The sequence below is a fragment of the Balaenoptera acutorostrata genome, chromosome 16, assembly GCF_949987535.1.
Source record: "Balaenoptera acutorostrata chromosome 16, mBalAcu1.1, whole genome shotgun sequence".
Lineage (NCBI taxonomy): Eukaryota > Metazoa > Chordata > Mammalia > Artiodactyla > Balaenopteridae > Balaenoptera > Balaenoptera acutorostrata.
This window is the reverse complement of record NC_080079.1, coordinates 63198714-63221918: the sequence shown is the minus strand read 5'-3', so window position 1 is coordinate 63221918 and position 23205 is coordinate 63198714. Positions and strand designations below refer to the sequence as shown.

General features: G+C 51.4%; 1 protein-coding gene across 1 annotated transcript in view; it reads left to right on the top strand.

Moving 5' to 3' along the window:
- The first annotated feature begins 1747 nt into the window (after nt 1–1747).
- The window catches only part of CHST3 (carbohydrate sulfotransferase 3), a 41572-nt gene continuing 20114 nt past the window's right edge, over nt 1748–23205 (top strand). Inside the window, exon 1 of the mRNA XM_007167714.2 lies at nt 1748–1885. The gene's annotated coding sequence lies outside the window, so the exon portion shown is untranslated. The remainder of the gene's footprint in view (nt 1886–23205) is intronic.

The following is a 23205-nucleotide window of genomic DNA, read 5'->3' as shown; positions in this document are numbered from 1 at the left end:
AATTAATTAATTAATTTTTTTAAAAAAATCATCTTTTCGGCTTTAGTCATGGTACCAGAACAAAAGGTGGTCCAATTTTGTAGGATGCATCCTAAAGGGCTATTTTTAGGAACTGAACTTTCGTTTAATGTTTAATGTCCACCAATTAAAATAGTGTACCTTCTTTAGCACAAATACATACACACACACACACACACACACACACACACACACAAAGATAAAAGACAAACCAATTCCAAAAGGCTCAAAGCCAAACCAGTTCCAAAAGGCTAACTTTGATACAATAGCATAAAAGCCTATACACAAAGAATTTCATGTCATTTTCCTTCCCTTTTACAAAAACAGTTCCAGTTGATGGTCCCTTCATGGTGGCCAAAATTGTTACCGAACCGAACTCGGGTCTGCTTGCCCAACAAGCAGCATAGCCAACATACTACACCAGGTTGTGGTGAAGGAAAGTACAGGGTTTATTTGCAAGGCACCCAGCAAGGGAGTGGGAGACACGCCTCAGATCGGCTCCATTTGGTCTTTCAGTGAGGGGGTTTTATAAAGGGGAAGAACAAAGAGGCTGGGATTAATCATCTTGGGACATTTCCGTGACATTTTTTAACCTTTCTTTAAATTGAAGTATAGTTAATTTATAATACTGTGTTAGTTTCAGGTATACAGCAAAGTGATTCAGTTATACATATATATGTGTATATATATGTATATATACATATATATTCTTTTTCAGATTCTTTTCCATTATAGGTTATTACAAGATATTGACTATAGTTCTTATATTGTGCTTTCTGTGACATTCAGGTTCCGGGACTCAGGATGTCTCTGGTTTAGGATTCTCTGGCCAGGTGGTCCAGGCCTCAGGGGGTCTGTTAACTTATCTTGCCCTGGAGAAACAACCTGAGTTTATACATTAATGATATCTGTAACAGCAACTTTAGTACATTAACAGTGTTACTCACAACAGCAGCCTTAGCACATTAACAATGTTCTCAACAGCAGCAATTTTAGTCAACTGACTCTGGTTGACTAGTGTTCAGTTAGCACAGGATTGAAGTCAGAGGGGACAAGAAAGGGAATAAAGTTTTGGATAGACACATTAATCATAAACTCGTAAGGGAACTCAGGTTTTAGAAAGACTCCGTTTCAATAGAATGGGAGGCCGGAAGGACTTGAGGGGCTCTGGCAGAGTGAAGCCACGAGGATCTCCAGGCCACCTCCCTTCCAACCCTCCCCCGCCCCTCCCAAGCCAGGAGGGGAGCTCTTCCCAGCGTCTCTGAAAGCGGGTAGGGATCCCAGCGGCTTTAAGAGAATCCCAGGGGAGAGGCGGGCGGAGGCGCAGCGCTGGGAACAAAGGCCCACAGAGGGGTCCTGGAGAGCGCAGCTCCCCGGGGGCTGGGGCGACGGCGGCCGCTCCTCCTCAGCTCCTCCCTCTCCTTCCCTGCTTCCACCCGGAGGCCCGTCGCGCAGCCCGAGCTGCGCCAACTTCGCCAAAGGTTCCCAAGTTGCCAGGGGCGCAGGGGTGGGAGCTGGGTGGGGTGAGGGAGAAAAGGAGGAGGAGGAGGGCTCCCCGGGCGCCTTGGACGCAGTTCAGGAATCCGCCGCCACTGCCGGCCGCTCGCGGACTCGGGCCGAACGGGGAAGGCGCCAGGCAGGACCGCTTGCTCGCTGCGCAGGACGGCGCCCTCCTGGCGCCGCTTCCCGCCCACCGTGCGAACCGGCGGGGCCGAGCCTCCTTCCCTCCCCGCCGCCGTCCCCGGCCGGAGCCGCTTCTGCCTGGTCCTGCTGAGAGGAGGGCAAAGTTGCGGGCGGATGCTGCCCGCGCCGGACCCCTGCCTCGGAAAGTCGGATCCGCCCCCGCTGGAGGAGGCTCGGTGGCGGGGTAAGTAGGGCACCGGCATCCCGGAACCGCCTCTGGGCCCGGGAGATGGCCCAGCGGTGCGCACCCCACCATCCCCGATCGGGCGCGCGCGCCAAACTTTGGAGGAAGAGGGGGCGAAACCGAAGGTGGGAGAGGGAGTTCTCGGCGCGGGGAAAGCTCCACACAGGCACCTACACCTCCAGACCCACTGCACCCAGATTCACAACTGCTACATACGCACAACTCATCGCCCATCGAGCCACAGACACACGCACACGCTTCAGACCGAACCGTACAATTCCGGAAGTGCGGGCGTTCGGATCTTTAGACCAAGCATGTCCTCCAGCCTCAAATAAATCCACTGTCTTTGTCTGCTGCCCCTGCAGCCCCAAAGAGAGGTGACCCCAAAGCGAGACGGGCAGGAGAGGGGCTGCCTTGTCTTTGAAAAGTCGTGGCCGGGACCTCGAGGCTGAGTAGTGGGGAGGGGAAATCAGACATTTCAGTCGGCTCTCCGGGTTCATCAGGAGCGAGGTTGGCGTGGAAACTCGGTGTCTGGGTGATGTGTCTGGGTGTGCGCAGCCCTTCCGGAGGCGAGGCCGGGAGAAAGGAGGGAGTGACTCATAAACTCAGACCCGGCGTGTTAGGGTCTGTGAGCAGAGTAGAAAAGGCTGGCAGGCGGTGCTGCCCTGGACAGCTGGGTGGTGGCAGTGACAGGGCCTGCGAGGGAAGCACAGACCCTTCCCCCTAGCGGATGTACTTCCTCAGAGGGACTTCCAGGGGGGGTGGGCTGAGGAGATTCCAGCCCTGGGTGTGTATATGTAAAACGTGGTAGGGGATGTTTAACACTCCAAGGTCATGGAGAAAGCAGGGCAGTCCTGAAGCCATATTTATTTTCATTGCACCTGAAGTTGTGTCTGTTTTCGGATGCCCTTGGTGTCCGGGGCTCCAGGATGTTTCAAAGGTTGTCCTGGATCTAGTACAGTGCCTAGCATTGTTGGCACTTGATAAATAGTTGTTTGATGAATAATGACACCAATAATTCATATATGTTAAGGACACTCTATGAGCCAAGCCAGGTGGCCTCGGCTAGGTTGGAATTGGTCTATCTGCAGAGGAGGGGGCCCTGAGTGGCTCCAGGGAGCCCTGCCTGATCTGTTTAGCCCAAGCAGCAGGTTCTATTGTGCCCTGTGGGCTGGCACTGGGGACTTGAGTCTCAACATTGGCCTCTGCTTCCCTAAGAGGGGCAGTAAGAAAGTCTCTATTTTTGCATCTGGCTAAGCTGGGAGTGTCGTGGAGTGTTCTTCCTGGCTCCTACTGGCCTGGAAGGAGATGGGTCTCATGAAGGGTCTAGGAGCTGTGTCCTCCAGCAGTGGCTTGGCTCTGTGGTGGCAGCATGTAGAGGGGCAATCACAGTCCCTGTACTGACTATTGGGTGGGTTCCTCTGCACCAGCTGGCATGAGCTTCCCAGAGGAGTGGAAACATCTCGTGTTCCTGGAACTGGGATTGCAAGCAATCCTGAGAACGATTCCCTACCTGCATGGAATTGGGAACGTGCCAGGATGTGGTGCAACTTGGCCATGTAATCACAAAGAAATGTGTCATTCCCCCACCCCACCCCCGGCCCTTTGTGACTAGGTTTGGTGTGCACGTGAAGCTTCTAAGTGATCTGAATGCTGAAATTAGCAAAGTATGTAGGCAGCACACAGGATTGTGGCCCCAGATGAGCAAGAGAGTGATCTGGGCTTGGCCACCCCCAATTTCAGGTGGAACACTGCAGCCAATCCCTTCCCAATATCACCTTTCCACCTTATTTATGTCTTCTGTGAATCAAGAGCTCTATGTTATCTCATCAAGACCTTACATCCCTATGAAGTTAGCGTTTTGTCACCATTTTACAGATTAGGAAACTGAGGTTCAGAAAAGTTAAGTAACTTTTTGGCGGTCACACAGCTGGTGAGGGACAAAGCCAGGATTTGAAACTGGACAGTCTGACTCTGGAACCCATGCTGTTTCCACCATGCCCAGCTGTCTCTAAGGCCCCTAACTGGTTCTCCATAGCAACAAGGAAGCAACACTGATGCACTTACTGGGTCCTGGGGCCCCTGACTACAGTCCTCTCTTTACACACACTCTGCCTATCCTGGGTTACACCATGGGTCATGGAAATCAAAGGCTGGGTGGCACCAGGCTGCTAGAGCCTTCCGTGTGGATTTGGAGTCAGGAAACGATGGGGGTTTGGGAGTGACTGCAGGGAGATGTTGGAGTAATTCCAGTGAGAGCAGATTCACTGCTCACGTGAGAAATGGGTACAAAGCTACCACTCGTGACCATACAAGTCACAAGTTTGGGTTTGGAAGGAATTGCCAGGTAAACATCCTCAAATGGATTACTATATTCCTTTCCCTTTTCGGCCCTTGCCAGGGGAGACATCTATTTACACGGGGAAATCAGCCCTCACCTGAATATGAAGGGGCATGTCACGGCTGTCCTTCCCACCACCCACCACATGCCCAGGAGGGCTAGACTCCGTGGTGGTGTCTGGTCCTCAGGAGAGATGGATGGGGAGAGCCGGGGCAACCAGGGGCTGTGATAACCACGTGTCTCACCTGGCCCCCAGCTTATGCTTTCTCACACAGGCCCCACAGAGGGACAGTGGTTATCATTCCCGATTTGCTGGTGAGGAAATGAGGCTCAGAGAGGTGCAGTGGCTGCCCAAGGTCACAAAGCTAAGGAGGAAGGGCAAGCCATGCTGCCTTCAGGACTCCCTGCAGGCACTTGGGGGCAGCTGTGTTTTCTGCCTGGTTGGTATTCTATCTCCCCAGCCCCAAGGCTGAGAGGGGGTTACCCCTGTTGGGGCCGAATCCTCACAGCTCTGCCCACCCGCATCTCTACCCCCAGATCCTCTGATACAGGTGTTCGTGGCATGGGGAAAGCTGGCAACCTTAAACAAGGAGCAGAAGATAAGCACTGCCCAGCTGGCCCCTGCCCACCTTCCACAGCGAGCCCACCTGGGTGAGTGCCAGAGCGTTCACAGTGCTGAGCCGCAAAGATATGGGAGCCCTCTCCCCGCTTCACTGTGGTGTGGACTCGCTGTCCAGGATGGAAGTTGGGAGACTGGGTGTGGGGAGAAGCTGCCCCATCCGAGGGGCGGGGGCTATTAATCTTTGTACCCCTGGCTCTGTCCTAGTGCGTGACACACGGAAGTACTTAGGAACGTTGTCAGATGATGGATGAAGACCAGGGAGGGGCTGTGAGAGCCTCTGCTGGGAAGTGGTAAAGCAGGGAGCCAAGGGACTCTGCAGTGAGGAACACTCAGAGAGGCCTCTGCCCTTCATGAAGTCACGCAGGAGGAAAGGAAAACAGCTCTCCTTTTCATTCCTTAAACAGAAATACTTGTCCCCTTCGCTTAAACAGGTGGAAGAACACTGCTTGTCCTGCCCTGAGCATGGAGATTCCACGTCTGGGTGTGGGGTGGCCTCTGGCAGGCTGGACAGTTTGTTCTGTGCTTGAAAGTCTCAGCTTTCGTCTTCATCAACCTAAATCGGGCTGGTTCTCCTGCACATCCCCCCCTCTGCAAACTTGGAAGGAGGGGCATGCAGGCCATGGGAGCCCCTGACCACCGGTAACTTCAGGTCTCTAGCGGCCCATCACTCCCTCTCTATGCCTCTACCCTCCCCCCATGCCTCCCCTTACCCCCCTGCCCCACAGAGATGGCTGTGTGCTAAGGGACCGTGGGTTTTTTTAGGCTCTGGGAAATTTATCACTGGGATTCCAGAGGGCTCTCTGAAAAGGATTTGGAGGAAAAGCGTGTAAAATAAATAAGCCAATTCCCAGCTCAGCCTCTCCTGAAAGCCGCAAGTAAACAGCTAGCCTGGGAAACTCTGTTTTGGCCTCTGTGCTTACACCTGGCTCACCGGCTGCCTTACCAGCTCCCTCCTTCCTGCCTCCTCCCCAACCAGCCCCTCCTCCTTGACTCAGGGAGCCTCAAAAGTCAGGGAACACACCCACCGCCGGCTGTCCTTGTGCTTCGGGACACTGGGAAGCTGGCATACTGGTGGCTGGGGACAAGAGGAGCCTGTGGGAGAAGAGACAGTCAGGGGCTGCAGCACAGCCCTGCTGCATCTGAGGAAGTCTCCCTGCCTCGGCCCTGCTCGAGGTGAGTTTGACTTTGTTGATGGAGAATGGTGGGGCTTTTTCCAATTTTGTGGCATCTGAGGAAGCTTTACATCTTTTTTTTTTTTTTTTTTTTTTTTTTTTAATTTTATAGCTACTTTATTTATTTATTTCTTTATTTTTGGCTGTGTTGGGTCTTCAGTTCGTGCGAGGGCTTTCTCTAGTTACGGCAAGTGGGGGCCACTCTTCATCGCGGTGCAGGGACCGCTCTTCATCGCGGTGCGCGGGCCTCTCACTATCGCGGCCCCCCCCCGTTGCGGGGCACAGGCTCCAGACGCGCAGGCTCAGTAGTTGTGGCTCACGGGCCCAGCTGCTCCGTGGCATGTGGGATCTTCCCAGACCAGGGCTCGAACCCGTGTCCCCTGCATTAGCAGGCAGATTCTCAACCACTGCGCCACCAGGGAAGCCCGAAGCTTTACATCTTAAACATCAGTTTAGAGTGGATGGACCAAAGCTAATTTTCTCCAAGGTGGGCTCCCATGTGAAGAAACCCTAAAAACCCCGTTTACGGTGTAGGGCTTCCCGGACTAACCAGAATGTCAGGGGTCTTTGCTTTTGACCGGAGTCCTATCAGCTTAGGCCCTATCAGTTTAGGGTTCTGGTGGTGTGAGTTCACTGTTTTAAGTTTCTCTGTGGAGTATGAAGTAAACTCGTGATAACTTAATAACTTCATTTTATTCAGTTGACCCACTCTAAAACCCAGCACCCAGTGAGAAGGGGAGAACCAGGGTGCTAGGATGGGGGTATTTCCCTGGTGGGATTGGCAGCTGAGGGTTCCACTCAGTCCCAGGGAGGGGCCGGGGGGCCTTCCCATTGATGTGCCTATGCCAAGCTGGGTCAGCAAACTGAAACCCCTGGGATCTGGGGAACAGGCACCACCCTGAGGCTCTGGGTCACGCCTCCACGCAGGAGCCCCTTTGGCCTGTTGCTGTCAGGCTTCCAAGAGAGAATTTGAGGGGTAAGCCCCACGGCTTGCAGTCTTGTTTGGAAAGAGGCTGCACACCCACATACAGATTAGCACACATCATCATGGGCCAAAGTGTATACATACACACACATACACACAGATACATAAGCACAGGGATGCACTCATCCATCCCAAAAGGCAAATTACGTAATAGTGAAGAGTACATATTCTAAAGCCAGAATGCCCACCATACTGCTTAGTAACTGTGTGACCTTGGGCAAGTTACTTAACCTCTCTGGGCCTTACTTTCCTAATCAGTAAGAGGGGGATGGTAATGGGTTATAAGTAATGGGGTTATAAGTGAATTTGTATCTGTGAGGAGTTAGAAATGTGCCTGTACATAGCTAGGTGTTCTAACTATTGTTCACCACATATTCTGTGCCCCAGATATTCAGGCCCAAGGGCACAATACTTCCCAGAGAGGTGCTCACAAACTTGTCAGCGAATAGGATCAATCACTTTGCACTTTCTGAGTCCTGATTCTCAGGATGTATGGCATTCTCTGTACTAGACTCGAATTAGAATTTATTAGAAACATCATTTCGTCTTCCCTTAAGAAGCTCATTATTTTATACATTTATTTATTTATTTATTTATGGCTGAGTTGGGTCTTTGTTGCGGTGCGCGGGCTTCTCGTTGCAGTGGCTTCTCTTGTTGCGGAGCACGGGCTCTAGGCATGCGGGCTTCAGTAGTTGTGGCTCGCGGGCTCTAGAGCACAGGCTCAGTAGTTGTGGCGCACGGGCTTAGTTGCTCCGCGGCATGTGGGATCTTCCTGGACCAGGGCTCAAACCCGTGTCCCCTGCATTGGCAGGCAGATTCTTAACCACTGCGCCACCAAGGAAGCTCAGAAGCTCATTATCTTAAAACAATGTGGGCACTAACTCCCCCCAGAGAAGGGTATGATTCCTTTAGCAGCATCAGTTTTCAAACTAGGTTCCATGGAGCCCCAGAGTTCAACGAGGACCCCTCAGAGGTCTGATGGGAGGGGGGATCCAGGCCTCTCTCCCCATTTAACTTTTTTTTTTAATATTTATTTATTTATTTTATTTTTGGCTGCATCGGGTCTTAGTTGCAGCACGTGGGCTCCTCGTTGCAGTGTGCAGGCTTCTCTCTACTTGTGACATGTGGGCTCAGTAGTTGCGGCACACGGGCTTAGTTGCCCTACGGCATGTGGGTCTTAGTTCCCCGACCAGGGATTGAACCCGCGTCCCCTGCATTGGAAGGTGGATTCTTAACCACTGGACCATGAGGGAAGTCCCCCATTTATCTTTTCTACATATTGGGTTTCCTAGGAAAGTTCTGGTTCATAAGAAGGCTCCACAGCTTAGACGGTTGAAAGACCCCCTCTACAGTCTGACCCGCTTCCCATCCTGTGTGTGCCTGTCCGAGCATGCTGTGCGATGCCCGTGCCCATGTGGGCCCGTGCAGCTACCTGAACGTTGGCCCCAGGCCTCTCCCACTCTCTTCCCCACTTCCCTTCTCTCCCCTCCTCTCCAGCTACCATAACCTCCTCTCCAGCTGTCTGCAGGATTCTGGAAAGTGCTAACATGTCTGAGCCAAGATAGGGCTATCTGAGGAAGTATTTTGAAAACAAACTGGGCCACCATCCTGGCTGAGATTGCACTGATTTTCAACAAAGAATTTCGCAACTTCCGAGGTGGGCAGCTGGGGCTGTGGCCCCTGGCTGTCCTCTGGAGGATGCCTGGGGCCTGTCTCTGCAGGGTTAGGATAGACAAGCCTGAAGAGGCCCAAGATTGCAAACCCAGAACCAGGAAGGGGAAGTCATCCTCACAGGATGAAGAACTGGAACCCCCCCACCCCATCCCCCCGTGACCTCAGGGGTACGGCACCCTGTCCTCTTCTTGTTCTGAGAGATGCTACTTTCCTTTTAGTTTTCCTCCTCCTTTTCCATCTGGTGCAGGTGCCTCGGGGCTGGGGACACAGGAAATATTAGCACTAACAGCTAGTATGCATAGCCCTGTGCTTAATTAGTGCCTTCTGGGGCCGCACTCACCGAGTTCTCACAGGATGCTCTCAAGATAGGTACCGTTGTGCTCGCTGTTGTACAGACGGGCAGACAGAACCAGACAGATGGGATAAGTTGCTGGCACCCCACTGCTGATGAGTGCAGAGCTGGATCTGAGCCCTGCAGCCTGGCTTCATAGTCAGTGCTCTTGACCCTGGGTGTGCCCGTCTTGCTGGGGCCACAGCCGGAGAGGTGGAATGGCTCACCAGGACAGTCATTTCGTAACTGTGGCCAGGGCATGCTGCTGGTATCTGACTGGGCAGTGCTGGGGAGGCTGGCCTCAGGGGCGCTGCAAGCCGAAGTCTGAGCCTCGGCCTTCCCCAAGCCTCACTGGGCAGGGCACTGCCCTCGTACAACAGCCTCTTTTGCAAGGCCGGCCATCTGCTGATTGCTGCTTCCCCTTGGCAATGGCAGGTCTCAGAAAGTGACGCCGATGGCAGCAGAAGGGATTTAAATTATTGGCAAGGAAGAACTGGCAGATCGGGGGCCTCTGTCTCCCCGAAGGCCATTCCGGCAGGACAGAAACCTTACCGTGGAGTAAGCGCCCAGCTGCTCGAGATGCCGAATGGCTTCCTTTTTTTTTTTTTTTTTTTAAATAAAGTTATTTATTTATTTTTGGCTGCGTTGGGTCTTCGTTGCTGCACTGGACTTTCTCTAGTTGCCCTGAGCGGGGGCTACTCTTTGTTGTGGTGCCCAGGCTTCTCATTGCAGTGGCTTCTCTTGTTGCGGAGCAGGGGCTCTAGGCGTGCAAGGCTTCAGTAGTTGCAGCATGTGGGCTCAGGAGTTGTGGCTTGCAGGCTCAGTAGTTGTGGCTTGCAGGCTCAGTAGTTGTGGCACACGGGCTTAGTTGCTCTGCGGCATGTGGGATCTTCCCAGACCAGGGCTCGAACCCATGTCCCCTGCATCAGCAGGCAGATTCTTAACCGCTGCTCCACGAGGGAAGTCCCCAAATGGCTTCCTTGGGCCCTGTGATCTCCCAATGAATAGCATCCCCAGCCTCTTCTTTCACCAGCCCTTGTCACGTACTTGGTGTTCCAGGTTCCAAACTGACCTCTTTCCAGATGCACGTGTCCTGCTCTCTGTAGCCTTTCCAGCTGCCCAGAACCCTCTCTCCTTCCTTCTTTTCTCATGGTCAGCTCCCTTCATCCTCAGGCCTCAGCTTGGATGTCTCCTTCTAGAAGCCTCGGTCAGCGGCCCTCCCTATGGCTGCCTGCACGTCCCCGTCCTCACACGTTGCCCTGGCTGCTTTCATGGTCTGCGGTCTCCACCAGGTAGTGAGCTCTGAGAGCAGGACAGAGTCTGCCTTGTTCTCCTTGTGTCTCCAGTGCTTAGCACAGCCCCAGGCATGCGCTGAGTACCCATGCCTGACTGTGGGACCATGAGTGATGGGTGTGAAACCTGGCCGCAGGAGGAAGGAGGCACTGGACGGTGCCCAGGCTCCCAGGATAGGATGCCTAGGGAGTGATCAGTGTCTGGGCAGAGGTGGTGGGAGTCATGGTGTGTGGAAGGGGGCAGCTAATGTGGACCAGAGGCCCTGTGTGGGGCAGGGAGGGAATGGGAGAGTGAGACCCTGGGCAGATGGCCTCTTGCAGTTACTGCCCTGTGGGCACTGGGCTGGGATCGCAAGGATGGGCCTGAAACCCTCCAAGAGGCCCCTTTGAATTAGGTGGCCTGGTGGATGGTTGCACTATGGGCCTCACTACTCAACCCCACCAGCAAGCCGTTCTCAGTCCTGTCCCCTTCCTGGACGGACATTCATTCATCCTCTCCGGGCTTCAAAGCTGACCCCCAAGCAATGGAGGCCCCCCCATGGCTGAGTCCTTTCCCCTGAGCAGAGAGAAGGAAGCCCAGCTGGCAGGCTGCCTCCCAGGGGTGGTTCCAGTTGCAGCCTTTGAGCTGTCCTCACAGAAGTAGTAGGGCCCTGCGTGCTGGGTTCCCATCCACACCACCCAGGTAGCACACATTAGGTGCTCTGGCCAGGGCACCGCCTGTCTGGGTGCCTGCTCATGCCTGAAACCATGCCAGGTTGGCTGGGGGTAGCAGAAGGTGCCTCTAGGCAAGAAGACGAGAGGACACCTAGGCACAAATAACCACCTTTGAGTCCAACTGTGATGAGCCCACAAAGGTGGACATGAGGGAGGACTTGGGAAAGGCTTCATGGAGGAGGTGGGGGTTCCAGTGCAAGAAGGGAACCTGGGCAAAAGCACAGGCCTGGGAAAGTTCAGATTGAATGCAAAGGTTGGTGAGGAGTCCAGTGGGCTGAACTTCAATTTGTAGGATGCACAAAGAAGAGATAAGGCAGGATGGAGATGTGGTTACATGTGTAAGCTCTAGAGCCAGGCTGCCTGCATGAGGACCCTCAATCCCCACTTATTAGCTGTGTGACCATGGCCAAGTTGCTTAACCTCTCTGTGCCTGTTTTCTCATCTGTAAAATGGAGATACTAATAGTACCCATCACGTGGGGGTGAGAGGAGAATAAAATGTGTTTCTGTACAAGTGTTTAGAGCAGTACCTGGCACACAGCATCAAGAAGAGTGAGCTATTATCCTTTTTTTTTTTTTAAAGCAGCTAGAAAAGTAAATTGAGGTCAGATCATAGAGGCCTTTGGATGTCATACTTTCTGTTCGCTAAACACCTGCTGTGTGCCAAGTACTTTACAGACCTTCTCACTCAGCCCCATACAACCTAACAAAATTGTTAGCAAAGTCTCCATTTTATAGATGAGGAAACAGGCTCATAGAGGCAGAGTAACCTGCCCAAGGTCACTCAGCCAGGTGGAGGCAGAGGTAGTAATGAAACCCAGGTCTGTCTGGCACTTAGCTCTTTCTTCAACATGGAGATTAGAGAGACGTGACAGAGGCAGCATGGGGACATCCCCTGGGCTGGAGTCGCAGCCAGGAGCAGAGCATGGATGCTGTAGCCATGGGTCCCTAGGCTGGGAGAGTGGGAGGTGACAGGGGAAGGAGAGATGCAGGCAATCCTGGAAGGCAAGGAGATGAGGAGGCCCCAAGGCCACAGCACACAGCTCACCATTCAGAGCTCAGGGACAAGCCACTGAGTCATTTGGGAAAACATGACATCACTGAGTCTTGCTGTCTGCTGCCCACCTGCCAGTCCTCATGCCCAAAGTCCTGCAAGGGGACCCTCACACCCAGGCAGCGGGGCCAGGTCAGCTCCCCGGCTTCCTGCCCTGAGTTCTCCCCAACCTCTGTAGCCCCATCTTCCCACTGCTCCCCTCCCTGCCTGCGGCCTCCACACCACCCCCACTCGTAAACCCGAATGAGGCAGGAGCTTCTGGAAGTGATGATGAGCGTGAACAGCTTCCAAAAGGGCCTCCATGCCAGGCCTGTGATTGGAATTCTGGGTGGGAAGGGGACAGCTGTGTCGAGTTTTTAGAGCTGCTCTCCCCTTAAGAATGGTGCCTGCGGGACTTCCCTGGTGGCGCAGTGGTTAAGAATCCGCCTGCCAACGCGGGGGACACGGGTTCGGGCGCTGGTCCGGGAGGATCCCACATGCTGCGGAGCGGCTGGGCCCATGCGCCGCAACTGCTGAGCCTGTGCTCTGGAGCCCGCAAGCCGCAACTACTGAGCCCGCGAGACGCAGTACTGAAGCCCACACGCCTAGAGCCTGTGCTCCGCAATGGGAGAGGCCACTGCGGTGAGGAGCACGCGCACCGCGGCGGAGAGTGGCCCCCGCTTGCCGCAACTGTAGAGGACCCACGCACGGCACCGAAGACCCAACGCAGCCAAAAATAAGTAAATAAATAAATTTATAAAAAAAAAAAAAAAAAGAATGGTGCCTGCTATTCCACTGGAATCACTTTTTAAAAGTAAAGCCTGGTTGAGCTGTGTGCTCATGCTATGCCAGGTCCCAGCAGCCTCCACCCTCCTAGAAGGTACAGTTGAGTATCTGAGAGCTCTTTATGTACTAGGCATCCTCAGGCTGAGTGATTTATTTGTGTCAATCTGATTGCATGAGGTAGCCCCATTTTATAGATGCCATTGCTGAGGCCCAGAGAGGTTAGGTGACTTGTCCAAGGTCACACAGCCAGAATTCAAACACTTGGCTGTCCAACTCCAGATATGCCTATGCTTTTAGCCACTCCAGCCTCAAATAAAGCCATCGGAGAATCACAGGACGTGGGCTGTACCGAACCTATGTCTGCCAAATGGTGTGGTGCAGACAGGAAGTGCCAGGAGAATTTTCATCTCAGAGTGTGGGTTACGCCCCAGAGCTTGTTGGAGGTTGTGGAGACATTTAGGAGGTGACAGAGAGCTCCAGCTTCTTTGGCCGAGCAAACCCTGCTGACGTGGCCATTTGGGGTAAGACTCTCCCCTCTGGAAGGAGCACCGGGGCTCAGGGGGTGCCTGTCCTGGTTTTGGTGGGCCAAACCTGGAAAAGGAGTATGAGTCAAGCAAGGGGCCAAGTGCCAGCTTCCTCAGCCCAGTCTGTGGGTGCAGGATGCCAGGCTGCTGCAGCTGCTGCTGCCACTCACAGCTCCCTCCCAGCCCGCAGGAGGGGCTGGTGGCCAGCTCTGTGCTCACTGGCGCCCTCTCACTCTCACCACGACTTAGCAAGGGAGGCACGGTTATCCCCATTTAACAGGTGAGGACGTTGAGGCTTAGAGAGGTTTTCTGGTGCACCGGAACTCCCTTGGCCAAAAAGAGAGGAACTGAGACTCTTTAATTCTTCTTTCTGCCAAGAGACAGACAGGAGGGAGGGGTTAGCCTGCCCTCTGACACTGAGCCATGCAGGCTGGCTGTTCCCAGGCTTGCATTTCTGATTCATCTGCAATCACCAGATCCTGATGTTGCAAGGCGAATAACCTCTGGAGTGAGAAAAGCTCTGATTTCCCTTGAGCTATGAGTCACCATTTCTCTGGGAGCACTTTTGAAGCCATAGAGCGCCTCCCCAGGCTTCGAGGGGCAGGTTCCTTCTCTGCCCAAGTGCCAGCCCCACACTGGCCCTGGCAGTGCCTGTTATGGAAGGGCCAGGAAACAAAGAGCCTCCACGAGAGGCCTGGCCTTGGTGATTACCCAGCATGTGACACCCTGCCTTGCTCTCCACAGACAGGTGCCAGATTCCCAGAGGTCTGTGGGGTCTGCAGCCTTCAGGGATCCCTTGTCCCCTTTAATGCCCAAGGCCCATGTGGTCAGCACAAGTCCACCTGCCCTCTCCAAGGATGTCTGGGAATCCCCCAGGATTCCACAGTGTACAGAGCGGCTCCTCCAGACACTCCTCCCCCCACAGGAGGGAGGGGACCAAAGCCAGTTACTCCCTCCTTGTCAGTCTCAGGCCTGATCACCATAGTAATAATTTCTGGAGAGTTGTCACTTTTCTCACAGAGAAAGTAGACTGTTACGTTCGACTGTAGGGCCAATTCTGCTTCTCACTGCCCCCAGATTTTCCTTCTGCGATAAGATTTTGGCTTTGCCTCTGCTTAAATTCAAAAGCGTGTTCAAATGACTTTTCCAAAATGAGAGTCTCACCTCAAAAGAAATTTGCCTCTACCTCTACAGGTAGAAAACTGATACCTGCTTTTATTTTATTTTTATTTTTATTAAGTTTTATAAAATAAGTAATCCATGCCCATGGTATAAAATTGGAAAGGTACAAAAGGATATGTGGTGAAATCTCTTTCCCACGCCTGACCCAGACACCCAGGTCCTTCCACGAAGGCAACCAGCAATATTAGTTTCTTGTGTGTAAGCTGCTTTTAAATTGTCTAGTTTTAAAACAAATCATACTCCACTGGGCTTCCAGTTTCACCACCATTTTTGAGGCACAACTGAAAAACTGCAGCTCAGGAAGTAGTAGGGGCCGCCTGCAGAGTGCAGCTCTGCCCAAGGCTGTCCCTTACAAGCGGTGCTGGCTGCCCACGTACCAGTCCCCACCCCTCAGGGGTCACCTTGGGTTCACCCACCCCACATCCCTCATCCCCCGCAGCTCCAGGCAGCCAGCCCCTGGCTGTCCCCAGCTTCCAAGAGTGGCTCCTTCAGGCTCCAGGTGAAACCTGTGCTCCCCACTGCCCCTTCTCCATTTTGCCCTCTGGTCTGGCTGGGCAGGGGCCTGCAGCGGGGGCCTGTGGGGTCAGGGCCTGGTGACGGTGATCTGACCAGACTGTGCTGCCTGGTGACGGTGATCTGACCAGACTGTGCTGCCTCTTGGCTGGACTGAATGTTCAGAGTCCCCTAGGGGCTCACACAGGTAAGGTCCACCCGTCTCCACTCCTATCCTGAGTGTGACCAGAGGCCTCCCTGCTCCCTTCCCCTCCTCCCCTCCTCTCCCTTCCTCCCTGCTCCTCCCCTCCTTTCTTCTTTCCCAACATATTCATCAGGTGCCGTACAGCAAACATTAACTCTAATATAAAGCGGAAAGTGATAAGAAATGGCACAAGGCAGAGAAGAATGCTGCTAGGAGAGCCCTGTCCTTGAGACTGGCCTTCAGCAGACCCTGCCTTTCACATCCTGGCCTTGTACCTCCTGCTGGGTGACCTTGGGCAAGTCACTTAGCTTCTTTTTTTTAATAAATTTATTTATTTTTTTATTTATTTTTGGCTGTGTTGGGTCTTTGTTGCAGTGTGTGGGCTTCTCATCGCGGTGGCGTCTCTTGTTGCAGAGCACGGGCTCTAGGTGCGTGGGCTTCAGTAGTTGCGATGCGTGGGCTCAGTAGTTATGGCTCGCGGGCTCTAGAGCGCAGGCTCAGTAGTTGTGGCACACAGGCTTAGTTGCTCCGCGGCACGTGGGATCTTCCCGGACCAGGGCTCGAACCTGTGTCCCCTGCATTGGCAGGCGGATTCTTAACCACTGCGCCACCAGGGAAGTCCCACTTAGCTTCTTTGAACCTCCCTTTCTCATCTGATTAAGGAAGGAGAGGGTGGCAGTAAGGATCCAGAGGGCTGGTGGGAGAACCTGGAGCTGCCAAAGGGCTTTCTCAGAGGGTGACAGATGTGGGGTGGGGGGACAGTGCTCTTCCTCTAAGGGAATCACTATGAGTGTGGGGGAGGGCTCTGGGGACATGTGGGGTCTGGGCTCAGCCTTAAGGCATGAATGGGGGAGGTGTGGCCCTTTGGGTAGCACTCTCCTGCCTTGGCAAATGCCTTCCCTTTTCTGTATTTCCACACAGCGATGGACCTCCTCGGCTTTATATTTTTTAAGTAGTGGCTTTATTTTATTTTTTAATTTTATTTTTAAAATATTTATTTAGTTAGTTATTTAGTTGTACCGGGTCTTAGTTGCGGCTCATGAGCTCCTTAGTTGCGGCATGCATGTGCGATCTAGTTCCCTGACCAGGGATCAAACCCCAGCCCCCTGCATTGGGAGCGTGGAGTTTAGCCACTGTGCCACCAGGGAAGTCCCTAACTAATGGCTGTATTTTTGTAATAATGATAGATGTTTAACATGCAAAATTCAAGTAAAATGGATGAATACTGAGAAGAAAGCAACAAGTCACCCCTCAACCCTACATCCAGATGTAACCAGTTAGCTATCTGGTCCACATACTTCTCTAGGCATATATATAAAGAAAGGGGGGCAGTGGAGGGACAGAAAGTTTTATAAACATGGGGGAAATGCACAATTTAATTTAGCTTTAGGCCAGTGTTGTAAAGAGGCTGTCTGCCCCCAAAGCGGCCCCTCTCATCTGTTCAATAACCTACATGAGGGCCTGGTGTGGGGAAAGGGAACTTTCATGCCAGGATCTTTTTTTTTTGTTTTTAATTTTCACCAAGAACTTTACTGAACAACGTATTCACCCTTTTGTTCCACTACCTTCTGCCATTTTTCAGGCAACTTCATAATTCTGTCTTCCCAAAACTTTTTATCTTCTTGAACAAACAACTGTTCCAGGTGCCTTTTACAGTCTTCCAGGGAATTGAAATTTTTTCCATTAAGAGAATTTTGTAAAGACCAAAATAAATGGAAATCCAAAGGTGCAATGTCTGGTGAATATGGTGGATGAATCAGAACTTCCCAGCTAAGCTGTAACAGTTTTTGCCCGGTCATCAGAGAAACATGCGGTCTTGCGTTATCCTGATGGAATATTATGCATTTTCTGTTGACTAGTTCTGGACGATTTTTGTCAAGTGCCTCTTTCAGTTGTTCTAACTGGGAGCAGTACTTGTTGGAATTAATCGTTGGGTTTTCCGGAAGGAGCTCATAATAGAGGACTCCCTTCCAATCCCACCATATACACAACATCACCTTCTGTGGATGAAGACCGGCCTTTGGTGTGGTTGGTGGTGGTTCATTTCGCCTGCCCCACGATCTCTTCTGTTCCACATTGTTGTACAGTATCCACTTTTCATCGCCCGTCACAATTTGTTTTAAAAACAGCACGTTTTCATTATGTTTCAATAGAGAATCGCATGCGGAAATATGGTCAAGAAGGTTTTTTTCGCTTAACTTATGTGGAACCCAAACTTCAAAGCGATTCACATAACCAAGCTGGTGCAAATGATTTTCAAGGCTTGATTTGGATATTTTGAGTATGTCAGCTGTCTCCTGCGTGGTATAACATTGATTGTTCTCAATTATTGTTTCGATTTGATCGCTATCAACTTCACCTGGTCTACCCGACCGTGGAGCATTGTCCAGCGAGAAATCTCCAGCATGAAACTTCAAAAACCACTTTAGACACGTTGCATCAGTCACAGCACCTTCTCCATACACTACACAAATCTTTTTGTTCATGCCAGGATCTTTAAAACCTCTTTAAATTCACACAAATTACAAAAAGGGAGCCGGTTGAATCACAGATCTTCCTTGACTTATGATGAGGTTACATCCTGATAAACCCATCATAAATTGAAAATGCATTTAATACACCTAATCTACCAAACATCGTAGCTTAGCCTAGCCTACCTTAAACGTGCTCAGAACACTTACATTAGCCTACAGTTGGGCAAAATCATCTCACACAAAGCCTATTTTATAATAGAGTGTTGAACCTCTCATGTAATTTATTGAATACTGAAAGTTTATAACAGAACGGTTGTGTGGGTGTAGAATGGTTGTAAGTGTATCAGTTGTTTACCCTCGTGACCGTGACCGTGTGACTGACTGAAAGCCCCAGCTGATCGTACAGCATATCACTAGCCCCAATTCATGTACGGTTACTACTGAATGTATGTCGCTTTTGCACCATCTTAAAAGTCAACCATCTTAAGTCGGGGACCTTCTGTAGTACATTCTGGCTCTAGAACAGTGGCTTTCAATCTTTTGGACCAAAGCCTCAGACAGAGACACACACATCACTGAAACGAAAGTCGTATGAAACCCGTGCGTATCCTTATTATGCATCCTTAATACACTCTGATATTTTCTGTCCATACAATTCTGTTCTTAAAAAAAATTAAAAGCTTGTCCAACCTACCAAATTGATTGCACAACTGAAATTTGAAACGTATGGCTCTAGAACAGTGATTTTCAAACTTGAGCGTGCATCAGAATCACTTGCAGCGCTTGTTAAGACAGCTTGCCATGCCCACCCCGAGAGATTCTGATTGAGGAGGTCTGGGGAGGGGCCTGAGAATATGCATTCTGTCAAGTTCCCAGGTGCTGCTGGCCCAGGACCCCACTTTGAGATTCCACCCCCCTAGAATATGTTTTAAGACAATGTGCTCCCTTGGCAGAGACTCCCAGAGGATTTTCTGTATTCAACAGATAATAATTGCTGATGGCTAGCACAAGAATTGTAGGTCTCTGGCATTTCTGAGGCTGCTGATCAGGCAGTATCTTTGGGATCTTCAACACCACCCTCCTGAAATCCAGCTCACTATTAACATCAAGTGCTGAAAAGAGGTCTGCTAGGCAAAAGGACATTTATGCCCAATCCTGGTTGAATTGCCTGCCTCTTAATACCAAGCCCACAGAACATAAAAGGCCCCCCAGCCCTTTTGAAAACACTGTTCTATAGGCAATGAAAGGCGCCATTTACCATGTGGATTTCACCTTTCTGTTTTTTTAAACAGAAGAAGGTAGGTGAAGTGTGACCACCCCATGGAGAAAGCTGTCCCCTGGCTCTGGTTGGGGTCTGGTGGGTTTCACTGTCCCTGGATTGCCAGCTTTAATGGGAAACTCTTCCTGGCCTGAGTGCCCGCATCAGCACCCGAGCTTTCCAGCCTGCTAACTTCTGAAACTGGCCTATGTTCCAAGCTGCCTCTGTTCCTCCAACCAGGGGACTCAGCCCCCACCCCTAATCCTGCCCCGTCCCCTTCCCCTTCGTAGCCTTGGGGCCCTGCCCCAGCCCTGCAGTTTTCCAGAAGCCAGCCCTCAGCTGGGAGCAGCTTCGTGAGGGAGAGAAGTGTTAAATGGGCACAGAGCCCTTCTGTTCCATTAACAATGGCCCGTTGATGACTGGATTCTGCCCGGTTGGCCCCCTTGACTGGACTTCAGAGAGGAGGAAAGACTCCAGCCCCCCCGGCAGCTACTTCTGGGTGTGAGGTTGATTCAGAGGCCAAGGCCTCTGTCTGCCCACAGAACCTCATTCTTCAGGCCCTGATGCAGCAGTGAGGGACCCTCTCACCCCTCCCATCCCATCCCAGGGGTAGTTTGGGGCCCCAGGAGTGATTCACTTCAGTCTAATTCAACAAGCATCTATTGACCAGCTCCTGGGCACTGAGGCTCAGTGCTAAGTAGCTGTGGGAATAAGAATAACTGCTGACATGAATTCAGTGCTTATTATAGTCAGCCCCACCCTGGCTACCCAACAGAGTCACTAGGGAGCTTATAAAAATTGCAAAGCATAGACACTTCCCCGACCCCCAAATTTTCAGGAGTGAATCCCGGGCACTATTTTGTAAAAGCTCTCAAAGTGCTTCTCATGCGCAGCTGAGATTAAGAATCACCAGTCTCCTACTGGCTAAACACTGTGCTGAGCATTTAACTTGCAGCATCCGGTTTCATGGGGTACGTGCTTGTGGGAGGCTGAATAATGCCCCCCCTACAAGATCTCCACATATGAATCCCCACATCTGTGGACATGTTACGTCACATGGTAAAAGGGGCTTTGCAGTGTGATTAAGGATTTTGAGATAGGGAGCTTATCCTGGATTATCCAAGTGGGCCCAGTGTAATCATCAGGGTCCTTATAATAGGGAGATTTGACTACAGAAGAGGTGGTCTGAGTAATGCATTAAGAAAGACTCAACCAGCCATTGCTGGCTTTGAAGATGGAGGAAGGGGCCATGAGCCATGGAAAGCAGGCAGCCTCTAGAAGCTGGAAAAGGCAAGGAAGAAGGTTCTCCCAGAGACTCCAGAAGGAATGCAGGCCTGCTGACACGTTGATTTTAGGCCAGAGAAACTGATCTTGGACTTGACATTCAGAACTGGAAGATAATAAATATGTGCTGTTTTAAGCTACAAAGTTTGTGGTAATGTGTTAATACAGGGCAATTACTAACCGTATTTTATAGACGAGGCACAGAAACATGAGGCACTCACTTGGGGTCCCACAGCTAGTGGATGGCAGAGCTGGAACAGGAGGAACTCAGGTGCATCTGACCCCTGAATCTGTGCTCTCTCCACCTTACTGCACTGCCCCTACTTTGCAGCCAAACAGACATGGATTCAAATCCCAGTTCTGCCATGTTCTGTCTTTGTGTCCTTTGCTAGTGATGGGTACATCTGGCCGGGGGGGAGGCTGCATGGGGGAACATGTGATGACCAATTGGAATGCTAGGGTGGGCCAGGTTGTTTCCAGGTGGAGCACCATGTGGAAGAGTTTGGACTTGATTCTGAAGGAATGGAGCCCATGGGGTACCAGCCTATTCTTCCCTCTGCATTTCATGATGCTGCCTCAGACTTTCAGGCCCACTCAGTCTCTGGGATCTGGCCCTACTGCAGCAACCCAGCTGCCGTGCAGAACTGCAGGGTTGGGGCCAGGAGCAGCATTCTACTCATTGTCACCTGCAGCCAGTGACAACTGCTTGTCTGGGGTGGCGAGTAAGCTCCCATTTCACGGAAGGCCAGCAATGGCCCAGTGCCTCCAAAGCACATCTCTTCGAAGGCTCTCCTGCAGCCTTGCATTTGGGGCCATGCATGTCTTAGAGAAGGAATGTGAGATATAAAGAGGTCCAGAGAGTTGTTCAGAGTCATACAAGTTGGTACAGGTCCTGGCCAAGACTCTGAGCTGCCCACTGCTGTACAGCTCCTGCCTTTTGGCTAAATCTGCCCGCTCACCGCTACAGCATAGTGGTTGAGTCCGTGGAGTATGGAGACAGACTTCCTGGGTTCAAATCCCACCTTATAACTGAGGGCAAGTTGTTTGGCCACCGCTTGCTTTAATAGGGGATGGTGATTATTATCTATGAAGGTATCGTGGTACCCTTCTCACAGGGTTGTTCTGAGGACTAAATATATTTATGTGTGTGAAGTGCTTGGAACAGTCCCTGGTTCATTAGAAGTGTTAACTTCTGTTATGATTCAGCTCCCCTAGGGCAGAGACTCCTTTCCTCCCTCTATTCCCAATGCCTCTTCCCATGCTTTGCCCTGAGCAAATACTCAGCAAATGAATTTACTGGTTGAATGTGAGCTTTTATCAGCCAGAGGCTCACTAGGTACTTTCCGAAATATATTCACTTTTCAAAAATTCCACCTTAGTTATTCAAACCCTTCTCCTCCTCCTTCTTGCCTGGGAGCGGCAGAATTGCCATAAAGCAGCCTGAAGCTTGCTCTGCCCAGTGGTAGGTCCCGTGAGCAGTTCAGAGATAACCAGGCATCCCTAGGTATCACCAACCCTTGAGTGCAAGGTAACTGGCACAGTTAGCATGGCTGCCCAGATCTCCTCAGTTCAAGGCCATGCCTGACCCACCTGCTCAGGCCTCCTTGGGGTCTCTGAGCCCTGCGGCAGCACAGCTTGAGCACCTATTCCCAAGTGGCCTCCTAGCTCCTCTCCTATCTGAAGCTCACACCAGGCCTTCCAGCTGATGAGAGGGTCAGATGTCGTGTCATCCCCTCCAGAGTCCTGTCCCCGTCTTTCTTCTTCCCCTACTGTGAGGATGGGCCTCCTCATCGTTTTACTTCCTCAGAAAGCCCCCAAGCTTGTCCTTGCACATGAATAGACTCCAGGAGGGTGGTCAGTCCATGGTGTTCCAAAAAAGCCAAACTCGGAATTCCAGATTGGACTCAACTCCTTCACTCCTGCCCCAGGAAGGCCATTTCTGCTCCATCTTATCACCCACCTCTAGCTCCATTTTCCAAAGACCTCTTTAAAACCTGCCTACTGTTGTGGCGGCTGGTTTTCTTTTCTTTTTGTCTATTTAATTACACTTTTTTTGGTTTTGAGATAATTACAGATACATGTGCAGTTTTAAGAAATAATACAGAGAGATCCCTTGAACCCGTTACACGGTTTCCCCCAGTGGTGCAAAACTCTAGTGCAATATCACAACCAGGATACTGATGCTGATATAGGCAAGATTCAGAACATTTCCATCACCACAAGTACCCCTCATGTTGCTGTATTATAGTTATGCCAACTTCCCTTCTGCCCTCACCATTTTTTCACTCCTGGCAATACTAATCTGTTCTGCTATCTTAAAATTTTGTCATTTCAAGAACGTTATATAAATGGAATCATGCAGTATGTCACCTTTTGAAATTGGCTTTGTTCACTCAATACCTCCCAAATTCATTCAAGTTGTTGTATCTGTAGTGCATGCCTTTTTATTGCTGAGCAGTATGCCACGGTATAAGGGAGCTGGTTTTAAATGGACCACTCAAACATAGGCCTAAAAGCTTCCCAAGTACCGTATCCCAAGTAAAACAAGAATACTGGCATGTTCACCCGGCATCCACCCCTGGTCAACAAGAGATCAGCAACCCTCCTGTCAGTATGGCCTTGCTGCTGAGCTAGGGTGCACACCGGCAGCAGCTCTGCTGTCTGAGATGCCCGGAGGTGGCGCTCTCTAAGGAAGCTGGGTGCTCTCTAAGGCATGGCTCTCAATCTTCGATCACCTGGGGAGCTTTAAACAATTGATGCCCAAGCCATACCCAGACCAATTCAATCATAATCTCTGGGTGTGGGACCTGGGCCTCAGCAATTTCTGAAACTCCAGATAATTCTCACACGCTGTCAGGGTCGAAAAGCAGTGCTCAAGCAGATTCAGCAAACGCACAACAGCATGCTACCCCTCTAGCCGCAGCAGACATCACCAAGCAGTCACCACACTCT